The 18,136-nt window shown below is 43.9% G+C and overlaps 1 long non-coding RNA gene across 1 annotated transcript; it reads left to right on the top strand.

Annotated features, from left to right (window-relative positions):
• Positions 1 to 1,971: 1,971 nt before the first annotated feature.
• On the top strand, positions 1,972 to 17,192 carry LOC110257083 (uncharacterized). The gene is made up of 3 exons (XR_002339311.2): positions 1,972 to 2,235; positions 8,971 to 9,079; positions 14,528 to 17,192. It is a non-coding gene; the product is annotated as an uncharacterized LOC110257083 (long non-coding RNA).
• The last annotated feature ends 944 nt before the right edge of the window (positions 17,193 to 18,136 follow it).

Here is an 18,136-nt window from a genome sequence, read left to right as displayed (position 1 = left end):
GATGGAACTTAGGGTCTGAACTTTCAACCTGGAAATGCATCCACCACATACCAGTGGATGCTTTGCTTGCCACTGGACGTCATTATGGGAAAGAAAGAAGTAGTCCCTTCTTGAGCAGTGACGAGAAACTCACTGTCCCCAGAGAAATTTACTCTACCTTTGCTTATAAAAAAGTGGGTTTTCTTGGGAGGGGGAGTGGATGCGCTGGGGTTGTGGGTTGGAAATCCTATGAAATTGGATTGTGATGATCATTGTATGACTATAAATGTAATAAATTCATTGAGTAATAAAAAATGAAATTAAAAAACAAATTTTTTTTTAAAAAGTGGGTTTTCTTAATACTAATGGGCTTTCCATTGGCCTAGCCCTGTGTTCTGAACAAAGTTTCACAAATATATTTTATCTTACATGTCTCCTCCATTCAATTGGTGGAGAGAGTTTGAGGTACAGTGTTGACAAGAATTTTGAGGCTTATTCTGGCTCTATGGGAGGGTGTCTACACTCAGTGAGTAATGTTGCTATGGACTTGAGGGGGGTATCTGACAGCACTTGGGCCCCCTATCTCCCAGCCCTGCCAAGCCATATAAAAGTAACCCAGCTTTTACATGCTGGTCCCGAGCTATGGAAGACCGGGATTATTTTCCTCCTGCCTTCTGTTCAGATTAAACATCCCTATTTTTCAACATACTCCTTAAGTGGTATGCCTTCCAGACTTCTTGTTAGCCCTGGACGGTTTATTATTGCCTCCCCCCACCATAAAATGGGACACACAGAAACAGACATATTCAAGCCTTAATTCAGAGCCCTTTACACACTCACTGAGCATTTGTGAGTCCCCAGCATGTTCCAGATTCTCTCTCTGGCGCCAGTGTGCACAGAGGGAGATCACCTTCCTAACCTGTTTCTGAGGGGTTTGACCAGTGAGGGTTACGGCGAGATTGCCACCTGCCCTACCTCCACCATGAAGAGTCTGTCAAAACATCCCAAATCCCCATCTGCTGAGACTCCCGAGGTCTTTGCATGCCTGCTACTGTGGAGCCCTGTCACCTTGACCCTGGATCCCTTCACTGGGACCAGAACTCGGGACAGGGCATCCTTCCATCTCCTGTCAATTCCATCTTCTCACTTTGGCTCATCTCTCCTGGCCGTTGAGGCTCCTCTGACTCCAGACGCTGCCACCCACCCAGCATATGTGTTCTCAGGCCAGTCCTCAGGGACAGAAAGGGACTCGATGCAGCTCAGATTTCTCACAGGACCGAAAAGCAAAGCCAGCTTCACACCAGAGCGGCACCACTGCAGTGAGCCTACACTTGGTCATCCTTGGTTTTCCATCTCACACTCTCTGAGGGTCCAGCAAGGTTGGGAACCCACAGGCATGTGAAAAATTCCATATTCATCCGAGTTCTCGCACATCTGCTGTGTGCCAGGCATACATATTCCTAGTCCCTATGGAACTTACATCTCAGTGAGGGCAGCGGGGGTAGGGAGATGAGCAAGAACCTAATAAATTATATAGCGTGTTAGAAAGCGATAAGGATGGGGAGAGAAACTGTAGATTGGGGTGCTGATGGAGAGACTGCAGCATCAGTATTGTGGTCTGGGCAGGCATTATTGAAAAGGCGACATTGGAGCAAAGACTTGGAAGAGGTGAGGGGTGAGTCTTGCGGATGTGGGGGGGGAGGGGCAGGGATGGTTCTGACAGAAGCAGCCACAAGGAGGTCAGGGTGGCTGGAACGCAAAAGTGACAGGGAGGACGGTGGGAGATAAGGTCAGAAAGGCAGTGGCGGCAGAGCATGCAGGGTGGGTGGTTCACACAAGGATCCAGAACCTTCTCAGGGTGAGATGGGCTGCCATTGTAGGCATGATGTAAGCTGCCTTGCATGCTTAAGGGACGAGGGTGAGAGCAGAAGATTCAGTCAGGGAAACCAGAAACGGAGCCCAGAGCCGGGCGTGACCTTTCCAAGGTCACACAGGAAGTAGGGAACAGAAGCAGGAAGAGACCAGTTCTCGCAGCTGCTGCTGCCCACGGCTCTCCCTGCCGCCGCCACCCCGACCCCTTGAAACATCAGATGCCCCAGCCTTCAGTTCAGCACTCCAGCGGGTCAGAGGAACTCCAAGCCAGTCCCCAAACCCTGAAAAAAAGTTTCATGAAGAAATGGCGAGAGCAGCTCTGTGATTACAGCCTTAATTTTGCTCTGATTCAACACTGCTCTCCCCTCCGGCATGATTAGTCAGGTACCATTACCATTTTGTAATGAGATTAATGAGAGAATTCATTCAGAAGTCATTATCTTACCTAATAATGACCTTACTGATTACTGTATCTCCTTCAACTAGGTTACTGATTTTGATGAAAATATAATAAATATAGCTTGCAGCACCTGGAAATTTGTTCTCTGCCTGGAATAGTTCTGAGGTGAAGACTTATTTTTAAGAATTTCTTGAAAGTGATTAAATATTTTGGTTCTCCTGAGGCAGTATTTCTGTGTTTTCACAGATGACATTTTTGAAATGTATGAAATATTTGATGATAAAATATTTAATAAGCCTGGCGTTCATATTTTTCAGACATCTGTTTCTACTTTGAGACTGTCTGAATGTGATTTTACATGAAATTTCTATTTGCATGTTGTGTTGGTTTAAGAAAAGGGCTTGTGCTATGCATGACATATGCGTCTCATAAAATAATGAATGCCCCGCGCCTCGCAGTCCAGAAGATATTGTACAAGAAGCATTGTGGTCTGCATATTAAAATGCATCTAAGCAAATCATTAAATAAAAACAGAACCATTTCCAGGGGGGGAATAATGCAACCCAACTCATCAACTGAGAACCTACTCGGTACAAAGCTACAATGGAGAATAAGACATGAGTTTTCTCCTCAAGGTTCAGATTTGGTAAATGTTTAGTAAACTCCTACTCAGTGTCTGCTGCTTTTAGACCCATCATCTCATTTATGAGATAGAGTAGTGCAAGGACATAGGTTTCTGGACTCAAATACAGGAGGTTGAAGCCCCGCTTTATCTCTTGGTGATCATGTCACCTTGGGCAAGTCACTTAACCTCCCTAAGCCTCAGTTTTCACACCTATAAAATGAGGATCATAACAAACTGCTTAATTTGTTGCAAGGGTGAATAATACAATGAGAAAACAGAGTCTAAAGGGGTTAGAAGGCTTGCTCAAGATCACAAGTCTAGTTAGTAGTGAAGCTGGGAGTCCCAGCCTCGTGGACCTCAGGTTTCAAGGTTGTTCTACTGTGCCATCCCATCTCTTATCCCTGAAGTTCAACCTTGCTGTGAAAACAAAGGAAGCATCAATTTGGGAACTTGATGTAAGCTCTTATGTGATTTCCATAAATCTACATAGTTATTGTATGATACCTGCTTCACTCCCTGTTCATCTTAATCCATGCGTCACCTGTAAAGATGGATGAGTAATTTGGAGGCTTGATTGATGTGGGTTTTGCCTTATGACTTTCCTCGAAGTTAATGGGAGCCATGCGGTCCCAGATCCATGAATCACTCCAGCTGGAAGTGCTCCATTTATAAGGAAAGAGAGAACAAAAGATCAGCAGGATGCTGGGAAAACAGTCACACTCGGGGCTAGGAATTGATGGCGATAAAACTCCACATTTGGAAGTGTGGTGGGGGTGCTATGGGCACTGGAGCCGGAGTCATATCTAATCCCCACCCATCTTGCTGTGGAATCTTGAATGCAAGTCATTTCTCCCTGTTGGGCCTCTCGTTCCCTACCTTCCCCAAAGAACTAGGGATTATAAATGTCACTGATTACTGAGGGCCTACTATGTGTCAGGACTAATCCAAGTGCCTCACTGAACACACATTATCTCCTTTTATCTTCACAAAGATTTATGAAGCATCATTAGCCACATTTTGCAAACGAGGAAACTGAAGCACAGAGAGGTTAAGTAACTTACCCAAGGCCACTCAGCTAGAAAGTAGCAGAGGCAGGATTGGAATGCAAGCAGGCAGACTCTGAAGCCCTGGTCCATAGCCTCTACCTAGACTGTCCAGTGGGTATTAAAGGGCTTTATGCACATGTGAGGTCTGTCATTACCATTATTGTATCATTCATTGTATTTTGGTTCTCAATGAAAAGGGAGATTCAAGAAAATAAAAGAGGAGTTCCCGTCGTGGCGCAGTGGTTGGCCCGTCCGACTAGGAACCATGAGATTGTGGGTTCAATCCCTGGCCTCCCTCAGTGGATTGAAGATCTGGTGTTGCTGTGGCGTAGGCCAGCAGCAATGCTCCAATTAGACCCCTAGCCTGGGAACCTCCATATGCCACAGATGCAGCCCTATAAGGACAAAAGCCAAAAAAAAAAAAAAAAAAAAAAAAAAAAAGGAAAAAAGAAAAAGAAATTACTTTGTGTGAAGTGAAAGACAACTCGCAGGACAGATGTGGCAGACATAGACATCAACGCACTGACTCGTGATTGTCTAACTGGGGAAAAAGAAAGAGATGGAACAAAGCCAGGGAGAGGAGCCCTACAGAGACAATTTATAAAAACTAAGAGGTAAAACTCTAAATAGATATTGATCAGCCTTGGAGTTCCTGTTGTGGCTCATTGGAAACGAATCTGACTATGATCCATGAGGATGCGGGTTCTAGCCCTGGCCTCGCTCAGTGGGTTGGGGACCCGGCATTGCTGTGAACTGTGATGTAGGTCACAGGCGAGGCTTAGATCCCCCATTGTTGTGGCTGTGGTGTAGACTGGCAGCTGTGGCTCCGATTCAACCCCTAGCCTGGGAATCTCCATATGCCTCGGGTGCAGCCACAAAAAGCAAAAAAAAAAAAAAAAAAAAAAAAAGATATTAATCAGCCCACATCCTTGGGTTTCCACAGCTACACCCCCATATGCAAAACCAAGTGGGGAAACTCCTGGATAGGACCAGTAGGTAAAATTGTGCTCTTTGAAATGTGGGAGGTCAATGAACAGTTGACATCACTCGGGGCTTTTCGGAAATGTGGAATCTCAGGCTCCACCCCCCAAACCTTCAGAATCAAAATCTGCATTTTCATGAGATGCCCAGTTGATTCACTCCCACATTCCAGTGGGAGAGGCTGTACCCTACATCCACGTGCCAACAACTTGGGGAGCCATGCTCCCTACCCAGAAGTTAGAAATGATCCAGGAAGCAGGTGAGAGATGCCGAGTTTATGTTTTCTCAAAGGCAAGGGATGCAAAATCAAGGAAACTAAATCACAGACAGTCTGGGAACATGTGAGATACACACATATGGGTTGAGACTGGGGTGAGCCCTGGCATTTTTATCAGGGGTGATGAGAAGTCTGAGTGCAGAGGCTACCCCAGTAGGAATCAGACTGACCGGGGTCTCATCTAAACCCTGACACTGCTGCTCTGTGGGACTTGGGAAAGCCAGATTGAGGAGTGGACAGCTGGACAACTGCCCAGGGCACAAATCCGCGAGGGAAGCTAAAGGATCACTAGGATAAATTGTTGCAATGCATTCCACTTCCATCAAAGTAGACAGCGCCCTCCAGTGGAATATAAAAATAAAACGTTCCTCCCAAGGATAGCCCTGTCTTCGGTGGACAGGTCTTGGTGGCCTGCGATTCTGGAAAAATCCTTTCCACAAAGTCAGGCTGGTTACCAGACACAAACAGCTTATTTCATTATCTAAATAAAAAACTCTTTAATATACCTACCAAAAAGTTGTAGTTCAGCCCAATGCAAAAGAAAACTGAAGAGAGTATTTGCACCATGCAAAAGTGGGGGCTGTTTGGAACGCTGGGCAGGTATTTTTCAGAATTTGATATTCCTTCGGCCTGAGGAGGCAAATTATTTGGTAGATTTCTTTTCCTGTACAATTTCTATTAATGTAAAGCAGGTCTCTCTTCCCCTCTTGAAATAGATGTGAGGCAAATATTTAAGGACATTATTTTGAAGGGTTACCACATAAACCACCAGCCTGGATCACTCATGGTCCTTAATCCCTCTCTGCCCTTGGGTGAATCTCTTCCACACCCACCCGGGTACTAAAGGCTTAAGGGAGAAGATGGGTTTCCAAAAAAGCACAACAAAGAGCCTTAAACTATAAACCCAACAAAGGAACATCCAGAGTCGAAAAGGTCCCCAGGCAGCATCACTGGTTCTTGCTCCTGGGAAATTATCCTGGTCGAGAAATTTGGCTGAACACAGACAAAGAAGCAAAACAAACTGGACCAGAACCCCCAGGGTGTTCCACGAAACCCTGCCATGAGTCTTTTAATAAAGACGTTGTTAGCCGCTGCTGGAAATGTGGAGCTATTTTATTGCAATGCCCCCTTCAAAGATCTGACAAGCTGCTAGAGTTAGTGGCTAAAAGCCCGAGTTTGGAACCGCACAGACTTGATTCCAAAATGCTCCGCCACCTAATACACGGGTGACCCTAGCAACTCATGGTATTTCTCAGAGTCCTGGCTTCCTGGTCTACAATGCGGGCAAAACAATTCCTCTGGTTAGGGATTGTTATGGCGGAAACCTCATTCCTCCGACTGCACTTCCATGGCAGGGAACACCGGGGGAGTAACACGCTGGCGTCTTGCCCAACCCCTTCCTCTTCTACCTGCAGAAGAGGAAGGAGTTGCCAGATGTGGAGCAATAGACTTTGGACCAGGTTCTCAGTGGGTGGAGCTAATTTATTTAAAAGGTGGTCGACTGGGGCTGTCCCCTTCTTTAGGTCCTCCTGTGTTCCACGACAGTGCAGGGCAGTAAGTAAGTAGGTGACTCTGAAGCCCAAACTCACCCCAGGTAGGCTGTTCTGAGGTCTAAGTTGGAAAACTGGAGTATAGCGAAGATTCTTAGCAAATCCTTTGACCGCAGGTATGAAGCCCGTTTATGAGTAAAAAGCTAACCTTGGTCTCTATTGGCCTGTCTCCTGGGTCTTGTTTCTCAATGGGTCCTCGTTTTGGAAGGGAAAGAAGGAAGCATTTTTTATTGAGCCTCTTATTTCCCCTAAGGTCGTGGTGGAAAGAAAATGAGCTATGTATATAAAGTATCTGCTTATCATAGGCATCAATAAAAGATTATTGTAGTCATTTTGGCCCAGTTCGTCGCCCAGAGAGGAGGTTTTCCATTTATGCCTGAGAAAGAGGCAGGTTACCAGCAGAGGCTTCCATGAGGACATCAGGCAAGAATTAAGCCTCAGGAGATGAGGCGAGAGCTGTTAGAGCATTTTGGACAGGAAGATTTACACGCGTAAAAGTATGGGTGCTGGGAACATTTTCCAGTTCCTTGCAACCTGGCTCCTACGTCTCATTTCCTCAGCATTCCTTGCCATTTGTCCATCTTTAATGTCATCTTCTCCCCCCCCCCCGGAGTGATCAAGTCTTTGTCTTCATCTGCCCTGGATGGTCTTTCTGTTCACACAGCCATTATCCCTATCCAACCATCCCCCCGGGATCACATCTCCCTTTCTCTCGCAGGATAATAGAGCCTTCCCAGAATGAAGACGACACTTCCCTGGCTCCCTTGCAGCCAAATGTGACCATGTGAGTCAGTATCATAAGGGGATGTGAATGAAAGTCAGGTGTGCACCTTCTGGCTCAGGCCTTTGAAAGGGGGTCTTTCTTGCTCACCTGTCTTCTCCATGTTGGAGGCCTCATCCCTGCCCTCCCTCCTGGAAGCCTTTCCTCACATAACAGTGACAAAGGATGTGTCCTCAGGATGTAGAACACTCGAGAAGGAATCTACACCACAGACAACTTTGTAAAGCAGACTCTCTAGACAAACTAGGGTGTTTAGGTGGGAAAGGTATTAACCCTTATGTAAACCACTGTTATTTGGTCTCTTCATATGTTGCCAGAATGATCTGAATCAATCCTAGCTGCATATTACCATTATGTGGGAGAAGGTTTTTTGGAGGAGGGAAGAGCACAGATACAGGCATGCACGTACCTTCTATGGCTGGGGCCAAGTCTGCGGTGGAAGAAGAGTGGTGAGAGAGAAAGCAGGAGAGGCTGGCGGGATCCAGAGCATGCAGGGCCTTTTATGAAGGCTACGGAATTTGCACTTTATGCTGAAGGCAATGGAATGTCATGGAAGTGTTTAGACAGGCGAATGGCAGGGTGGTAAAGGCAACACCTGCCTTAATATGCAGGGAGCTGGAAGAGCCAGCTTAGAGCCTCCGTTGCTGGTCTTCTGGTCCCCAAGCTGGAATTGCCCACCTGCCCCATCTCACCCTCTTCTCCAAGATCCCCCTTAATGAGAGAGAACCCACGGACTGAAGAGGAGGCTTGATTTCACCTATTCGCTAGAAAGAAATTTCTCTGGAATTATGGCTGCAGCCCTTCTAGCTAGCAGCACTAAAATAACTGAATCTCTGCACCCTTCAGAACTATGTGCCTAGTCAATTGATTATTATTATTTCCATCTCTAGAACATTAAGTTGATCCATAAAAAGCCAATGAGAAAATTTCACATAAAGCCATTAATGGTTTCCCCATCATTGGGCCTCTGACAATATGGCGATGTTTATTCTTAAACATTCAGGTATCATTGGAGGCATCGGATCCTTGGTCCTGCTCTCAACAACTTTGGTGGAGGTCGTAAGCATGGATCACAGTGCGTGCCCTCGAGTTATGAAGTTCCCTTCCCCCTCTCGTGGAGAACAGGAGTGGTGTTCTTTCACTTCTGTTATCCGTGCAATGCCTAGGATTACAAATTGCACCTTGTGGAAGTTCCCTAACATTCGGTCCAATTGGATCAGGCTGATCTATTCCTTAAACTTCCAGTTAGTGACGTTTTACTCAATTGGACATTATGTGTTTTTTCATCCAGGCTTGTATATATGCCTACAAATATAATTGGATGGAATCATGAATTTTCTGGGAATGATTGCTCTCCTCCACAGAGCCACTTCACTCTCATAAAACACGCTTGACAAAAGAAAAGGAAAAAAAAAATCCTTGTTATGATGATTGGTGCCTTATTTCTGTGTTTTTCTAGAAAGCAAAATCAAGATATATGCTCGGCGTATTTATTTTTGAGAGCAGCAGCAGTGGTTTTGTCAGAGAAACAGACTCAATACTACCTGCCTTATGCCAGCGTGCCACAGGTATGTATTGTCTTTTTAAATCATTTTAAGCTACTTTCTTCATATATCAGGGCAGAGAGTCAATAGATAACTTTCTCAGGTTGAAAATAGCTTGCAATTTTCAGTGATGGCAGATCTTATACACTGTATAGTCAAGAAGACACTGCTCACCCGTGCCTTGTCTACCCTCATGACCTCTAGCCCTCTTGCTCCAAACACACAGCAAATATAAGTAAATTATAAGAGGGAAACTTGGAGTTCCCTGATGGCCTAGGTGGTTGAGGATCTGGTGTTGTCACTGCTGTGGCTCAGGTCACTGCTGTGGTATGGGTTTGATGCATGACCTGGAAACCTCCACATACCATGGGCATGGCCCAAAATATCATGGCCCCCAAATATATACATATATATATATATTTTTTTTTATCACACTCAAATCAGGAGTAGCATCTGGAGTTCCTGTCATGGCTCAGCAGTAACAAACCTGACTAGAATCCAGGAAGACACAGGTTTGATCCCTGTCCTCACTTAGTGGGTTTAGGATCATCATTGACATGAGCTGTGCTGTAGATTGCAGGTGCATCTTGGATCTGGCATTGCTGCTGCTGTGGTGTAGGCCAACAGGTGCAATTCCTATTCAATCCCTAGCCTGGGAACATCTATGTGCCTTGGGTGTGGCTCTTAAAAAAAAAAAAAGTAGCATCTCCATGGACCAGAAATGGAAAGTTGGAAGAGGGAGCCTGTCACAATGAGCCTGGAGGCTCCAGGTTGGGAAGCAAGCAGAGGGGGTGAGAATTTGGATCCTAGAATGTAAGAGGAAGTAACAGCCTCCAACCTAAGAGGGGTTCCAGAGCCAGGTTCTTTGCTCCACACCAGGAGTTTGAATGGGCACCCTCTCCTCTTGAAAGGAAGCTGAAAGAGTCTACTGACAGCTTCCACAAACTACATCTCATATGACACTGCAAGCTCAGGGAGCCGGGGGAAGAGGAGCCCTACAACCAGGATCTCAATCAAGCTGCTGACTCAGTGGAAGTATCTGAACATCCCCAGTGTCATCACTGGACTAGAGCCCCAGGCTGCTAATGTAAAGAGATCCTTCTGAACTAAGGGTCTCAAGGGGTAGCGTGGAGATACCCTCACAATGGCTGGGCATGGAGGAGTGCTGGGACAGAGAGAGAGCTCCTACTCAAGATGAACCTGTGAACTAAAATGTTTATAATGTATGAAAAAGTGATATCAGTGAAAATGGCAGAGTTGGGTCTTCCAAAAGTTTTCCACTCCATAAAAGCAATAAGGAGACTAACAGAAATTTTCACAATCAATATTTTTAGAAGTCTGGGAGTTAATCAAAAGCTTACAGCACCCTGAGTCTCTCTTGAGGAAAAACAGCTTAATCTTGATAAGGCAAATGCTGTGGCACTTTCATTTGCCCTAGTCCCATCTCATGCTCTGCAGCTCCACAGTAGCCTTGATAATCAACAGCTTATGGTCATCAGCCTAACAGTCACCAGTAGCAGAACAGGGTTGATGCTTCTTCAAATCCCAGAGAACTGTCTTCATTTCACCTGCCTGGTGGTTGCCTAAAAGATCCCACTTAAAAGGCTACCTTTATTTGACCTGGCTCAAAGCTCACACAGCACCGAGGAAAATGGCTACCAATCCCTAGATTTCTATACTTAGCCCAACTATCATTCCAGAGGAAGAGCAGAATACAGGTGTTTTCCCCCAGATGTATCATTTTCTGTCCATTGATCTTTGCGTCAAGAAGTTTGAAATCAAAGAGAAGAATTCAAAGAAAATGATAAACACAGAAATTGGTAAAATATGCTAGCAAATTTAATGAACTATTTTCTGCATAATAATCTTCACACCATTTCTTGTATATTTAAACAGAAGTGAGGAGTTCCCATCGTGGCTCAGTGGTTAACAAATCTGACTAGGAACCATGAGGTTTCAGGTTCTATCCCTGGCCTTGCACAGTGGGTTAAGGATCCAGCATTGCCATTGAGCTGCGATGTGGGTCACAGACGCAGCTCAGATCCCACTTGGCTGTGGCTCTGGCATAGGCCGGTGGCTACAACTCCGATTAGACCCCTAGCCTGGGAACCTCTGTATGCTGTGGGTTCGGCCCTAAAAAAGACCAAAAAAATCTGTGTTTCCTAATCATCAGGAGCAGAAGCAGGGACAATATATAAAAAACTTTACAGCACAAAGGCAGGAAAGAAAACAAAAGAAAAAGGATAAAAAATGGGGGGGAAAGGATGTAAATAAATCCAAAAACCAGGAATCGAATAAATATAAACAAATTAAATTGACATCGACAGCAAAGACTGTCAGATTTTTTTGATCAGATTTAATTAAAAGAAAATAACAAATTTCTGACCACTTAAAGTTTTTTATACCTTTCATCTCTTAACTTGAGAAGACTCTTTAGCAATCAGTATCTCTTGTATTGAAGAAACGTTCCTCTGAAGTTCCATCCTATTTCCTTCTCTGCTGTTAAATTTAAATATCGTTAAATTTAATACTTTCACTTTTAAACTAGCATGGACAGTATACAGTTTTTCCTATAAAATTATTTCTGGAGTTCCCGTTGTGGCGCAGTGGTTAACAAATCCGACCAGGAACCATGAGATTGCGGGTTGGGTCCCTGGCCTTGCTCAGTGGGTTAACGATCCGGTGTTGCCGTGAGCTGTGGCGTAGGTTGCAGACGCGGCTCAGATCCCGAGTTGCTGTGGCTCTGTAGGCCAGTGGCTACAGCTCTGATTCGACCCCTAGCCTGGGAACCTCCATATGCTGCGGGAGCGGCCCAAGAAATGGCAAAAAGACAAAATAAATAAATAAATAAAAATAAATAAATAAAATTATTTCTTTCTTTTCCCCCTTTCTCCCCCATTTCTTCCCTCCTTTCTCCTTTTTGGTCTGTTCACATGCAGCTGTTCATAGAGCTGGATGTAATTTGTAAGTCGCCTGCTCTTATAGAAAACTGATTTGGGGAGTTCCCGTCATGGCGCAGTGGTTAACGAATCCAACTAGGAACCATGAGGTTGCAGGTTCGATCCCTGGCCTTGCTCAGTGGGTTAAGAATCCGGCGTTGCCCTGAGCTATGGTGTAGGTCACAGACGCAGCTCGGATCCCACGCTGCTGTGGCTGTGGTGTAGGCCGGCAGCTGTAGCTCTGATTAGACCCCTAGCCTGGGAACCTCCATATACTGCAGGTGTGGCCCTAGAAAAGGCAAACAAAAAGACAAAAAAAAAAAAAAGAAAGACAGAAAAGAAAACTGATTTTGGCACCAGGCCAATCTTGAGGTAAGACCCAAAAGTACAAGGTTTATCATTAAAAATTCCACTTACTCCAATGTGAGCCAAGCAGACATTGCTGGTGATTCCGTGGGAGAAAGAGTGACAGTGTTTGCTCCACAGTCTGCTGCAGACAGCTTAACAAATCCCCATCAGACACCCCCCATCCCAAGTCCTACGGTGTCATGATCGACTAGGAAGGGCTGCTGTTTCCCTGGACACTTTCCTTCCCTCTCTGTCTTCTCAGCATCTGACTCTACCCACCTGACTCCTATGCTCTTAACCTCTTTCCCTTTCTTATGCAGGCCCATTTAACTTTGTTGCAGCCCTTCCAAAATTCTCATTCCTTATATTGTCACCCCACTCAGCAAAGTGACTACCTTCGCTCCCCAAACCAGAATGCCCCCCTCTTGAGAATGTAGCAAGGACCATGAATAACAATTGACCTCTTTCCTTTCACACCAGACATGGCTTAAGTGAACACAAAACTTGTCCTAAGTTCTGATCTTCTCTGATCGTCAGTGTTTTCAATGAAACCACATTGCTGAACGAAAAATTAAAATCAAATGCCTTCTTTCAGACAGAGGGGAAGGGAGAGAGGAAACATCGTCAAAATTAAGAAGAATTTTCATTAAAAACACCCAAATTCTACCACCTTGATACAGCATTATTATTATTATTATTATTATTACTGTTCCTGTTATTTTTATTGCAATTTCCCTTGGGTTTTATATCAATTCATTGACAGCCATTCCCTAAGATGAATTCACCTATGTTTTGATGCTGTGTTAAATCCATCTGTGTAGCTTATTCTTCTTTGCCATCTTTTGGACAGTTTGTACTGATTAAATCATGGTATTTCATAAATGATATTTTTATCTTTTAAGACATCCACATCTTGCTTGATCCATAACCTTAGTGATGGGATTCTAGTGAAGGATCGAGTCAAAAGGAGGCTTTATAATTCATTGTACTTAATGTCCTGGGTACCACTGAAAAGTGCACAGGAAATATTAAATTTTGAAGAAAGGATTTTTAGCAAACATCCTAACAAGTCCTTACATTATTCAAAAGTAGATTAAAAAGGAATGAATTACCCACACAAGGATAAAAACAATCCCATAATCAAGGGATGGTTCAAATGTTTAAAATAACTCTTAGAGACACAAAATTATCAGAAGTACCCTTAGACAATTGGATAACAAATACTTAACATGTCCAAAGATGACAAAAATGAGAAAGAATATGATAATGGAATAGACATAAACACACCTCAAGGCAGAGGGGTGAATTTTCAGAGAACTGGTCATTAGATGAATTGATAATTAGGCAAAGCGGGTTTTCAGGGATTTCATCTGTTACCGTTTCAACTTAGTTGCGCTCTGCATATTCATTTCATGTTCTATTTCCTTCTCATTTCACATTATAACTAAAGCATTTGCCTCTTTGTCACATATTCTTTATAAAATTAATTGCTCTTTCAATGACATTTGGTTTTTTCTGATTATAAAAGTAAGATGTGCTCATTATAGAAAATTTGAGAAATACACAAAAGCGGAAAGGAGAAAACAAGAATCAACCAGAATCCCATCGTTTGGAAATAACCACTTTAATAAACATCTTCTCAGTCTCGGTGGTGCTGGGTGGGGCCGGGGGGCGGGGGATGACATATACGTGGCAATTACTAATATTTATTGTCAGTCTGGTATTCTGTCATAAATTGCCCCGTAATTCTGTCACCCACTTCCAATTCATGGGTTTGTTTAGTTGTTGTTGTTTTTTGTTTTTAACTTCTCTCTCTCTCTTTTTTTTTTTTTTTTTTTTTTTTTTGTCTTTTTGCCATTTTCTTGAGCCACTCCCACAGCACATGGAGGTTCCCAGGCTAGGGGTCGAATCAGAGCTGTAGCTACCGGCCTATGCCAGAGCCACAGCAACGCCAGATCCGAGCCGCGTCTGCAACCTACGCCACAGCTCACGGCAACGCCGGATCTTTAACCCACTGAGCGAGGTCAGGGATCGAACCTGCAACCTCATGGTTCCTAGTCAGATTCGTTAACCACTGAGCCATGGCAGGAACTCCTAACTTCTCTTTTCTTGCCTTTATAGATGGGACTATGTTGAAGTTTCAAGCATATAACTTTCTGCCTTTGTTGAATGTCTTCCCCTTCAGGAAAACTTCTCAGAGTGGGATTATGGGATCAAAAGTTCTTACCACGTCAAATTCTAACCCCCAGACAGTTCAAAAGAGAAGACTGAGCCAGAGAGGAGGAAACACCTACCTCCAGTTATTCAGCCACCTCGTAGCCTGGAACCCAGGTCTCCCAACTCCCAGCCACCGCGGTCCCCACGGCTTAGTCTATTTAGGATACGAAGCCTTTCCAGATATGGGGAACCCATCATTGATGGAGGCCATTCGGTTTGTTATTCTTCTCCCATTAAATTAAAGAGACTATAAAAGTTTTCTAATAACCAAATCCTTCAAAATGAACTGTTTGAAGCCTCTGAAGTCTCACCCTGGGGCAAGACATTAAAAAGGCTCAAATAAATCTCTGCAAAGCCTTTATAGGAGCCTTAAAACCCAATTCCACAACAAAATGCTTGTTTTTATTATGAATTGAGTTTTTATTATCAGCACGAATGCTAACGGTGCTGCTGACATGGTAAACAGAAAGCATACGCGCCGTCATAAATATTCACACACCTTTGGCAGAAGTAATTGTTACCTAGGGCAACAGTTCTGGCCAGTTTCTGATGGGCACTCCCAGAGATGTGGGGAATTCAAAACGTGAGGCGAGCCCTCCACCCTGGCCCCACCACCCACACACAGGAAAAGGCTGGGGCGGGGGCTCCACCTCTGAAGGCCTGGGTGGCCTGTGGGAACACGAAAAGCCCGGGCCGGAAGGATCCCGTCTGCTTGGGACCGGTGTGCAGATGGGAGGCAGGATGGGAAGATTGAGATCATCAGATGCCACAGGCTGAACCAGCCTGCTTCTTTTTTGTGTTGATTGAGGTAAAACCCACATGCCATAAAATTCACCATTGTGAAGTGTATCGTTCAATGGCATTTTGTACATCTACAATATTGTACAACCATCACCTCTATCTAGTTCCAGAACCTTTTCATCACCTAACACAGAAACCCTGTACCCATTATGCAGTCACTGCCCCGCCCCATCCTCCCCTTTCCGCTGCCCTTGGCAACAACTCATCCACTTTCTGTCCTCATGGACTTGACCATTCTCAACATCTCATATTTATGGAATATACAATATGTGACCTTTTGTGTCTGGCTTTGTTCACTTAATTTTTTCAAGGTCCCTCCATGTTGAAGCCTGTATGGGTACTTCCCTCTTTTTCATGGTTGAGTAATATTCCATGGCATGAATATGACACATTTGGTTTATCCATTCATCAGCTGATGGACATTTGCATTGTTTCTACCTTTTCACATTTGTGAGTGGTACTGAAGTGGACATGTGTACACATGTTTTAAATATCTGTTTTTAATTCTTTTGGACATATTCCTAGGAGTAGAATCGCTGGGTCATAGAGTAGCTCTGTGTTTATCTGTTTGAGGAACTGCTAAACTATTTCCCACACAGGCTGCATCATTTTACATCTCAACCAGCGATGTACAAAGGTTCCAGTTTCTCTAAAATCTTGCTAACACTTGCTATTTTCCATTCTTATTATTATTTCTCATTGTGGTTTTGATTTGAGTTTCCTTAACAACTGAAGATGTTGAGCGTCTTTTCATGTGCTTGTTGGCCGTCTGTATGTATTCTTTGGAGAAATGTCTATTCAAGTCCCTCATGCATTTTTTTTCCTTTTTGACTGCCCCCATGGCATCTGGAATTTCCAGGGCCAGGGATCGAACCCTCGCTACAGCAGTGACATCAGATCCTTAACCCTCTGTGCCACCTGGGAACACCCCTCCAGGAGTTTTTCATTTTTGACTCCCCTAAGGTATATGGAGCTCTGGGACCAGATATCAGATCTGAGCCACAGTCATGACCTAAGCCACAGTTGTGGCAACGCCAGATCCTTAACCCACTGTGCCAGGCTAGGGATCAAACCTGCATTCCAGCACTCCCAAGACACCACCAATCCTGCTGCACTCCAACAAGAGCTCCCCCTACCCATTTTTAAATGGGGTTATATTGTTGAGTTTTAGGAGTTCTTTACATATGCTAAGTATGATATCCTCGTCAGATATATTATTTGTAAACATTTTCTCCTATTGTGTAGGTTGTCTTTTCACTTTCTAGGTAGTGTTCTTTGATGCACAAAAGTTTTAAATTTGATGAAGTCCAACTTATCTTTTTTCTTTTGTTGCTTCTGCTGGTGGTGTTGAATCTAAGAGTCATTACCAAACCCAAGGTCATGATGATTTAACCCTATGTTTTCTTCTAAAAATTATAATTTTAGCATCTTCATTTTGGTCTTTGAGTTAATTTTTGTATATGGTATCAAAAGGGGTCTAACTTCATTCTTTTACATTTTGAGACCAGTTGTTCCAGCAACATTTGTTAAAGAGACTCATCTTTCTCTCATTGTGTGGTCTTGGCACCCTTATCAAAATTCAACTGACTATAGATGTGCGGGTTTATTTCTGGGCTCTCAATTCTCATTGATCTATATTTCTATCCTTTTACCAGTGACACACTGTTTTGATTTCTGAAGCTTTGTAATAAGTTTTGAAATTGAGAAGTGTGCGTCCTCCAACTTTGTTCTTTTTTTAAAATTGTTTTGGCTATTCAGGATCCTTTGAAATTCCATATGGATTTGAGGGTAAGCTTTTTCATTTCAGCAACAATAAAATTGTAATTTGGGGAGTTCTTACTGTGTCTCATTGGTAATGACCAACTAGTATTCCTGGGTTTTATCCCTGAGCCTGCTCATCAGGTTAAGGATCTGGCATTGCTGTAAACTGCAGTGTAGGCAGAAGATGTGGCTTAGATCTGGCATTGCTGAGGCTGTAGCTTAGGCCAGCAGCTGGAGCTCCAATATGACCCCTAGCTTGGGAATTTCCATAGGGATTTTGATAGGAATTTCATTGATCACTAGATCACTTCAAAGAGAATTGACATTTTAACACTTTTGTATCCAATCGATAAATGTAGTATGTCTTTCCATTTATTTATATCTTCTTTCATTTCTCTCAGCAATATTTTATAGTTTTCAGTATATAAGTCTTGCAAATCTTTAGTTAAATTTATTCCCATCATGGCTCAGTGGAAACGAACCCAACTAGTATCCATGAGAACATGGGGTCAATCCTTGGCCTTGCTCAGTGGGTTAAGGATCCAGTGTTGCCATGAGCTGTGGTGTAGGTCAAAGATGTGGCTCAGATCCTGCATTGCTGTGGCTGTGGTGTAGGCCAGCCGCTACAGCTCCGATTTGACCCCCCTAGCCTGAGAACTTCCATATGCCTTGGGTGCGGCCCTAAAAAGATTTTTTTTTAATTTATTCCTAAATATTTTATACTTTTTGATAGTATTTTTTTAAATTTTTTCTTTTTTTCTGCTGTAGATGGCTGGCCAGAGGTCCTAGGTCCTTCCCATGATTGCAGCAAGAAAGCAAGCACAGTGGACAGATGTAGGAACTATTCTGAGGGCGGCTCCATGGGAAGGATTGGGTTCAGGGAGTGTGGGAGAGAGAAGGCAGGGCTGTCACCTAAATTTGGGGCTTCAGCTGTTGGGTTTCTGTGATGTCATTCATGGGGACAGGGAATCCAAGAGGAAGAAATAAATATGATGAGGTCAGCTTTGGACACGCA

This window comes from Sus scrofa, chromosome 1 (genome assembly GCF_054392235.1).
Source record: "Sus scrofa isolate SSC_HxYL_T2T_F1_AM1 chromosome 1, Sscrofa_HxYL_maternal_Yorkshire_Landrace_v2.0, whole genome shotgun sequence".
Taxonomy (NCBI): Eukaryota; Metazoa; Chordata; class Mammalia; order Artiodactyla; family Suidae; genus Sus; species Sus scrofa.
The sequence above is the reverse complement of the archived record's forward strand: the minus strand, read 5'-3'. Positions and strand labels throughout refer to the sequence as shown.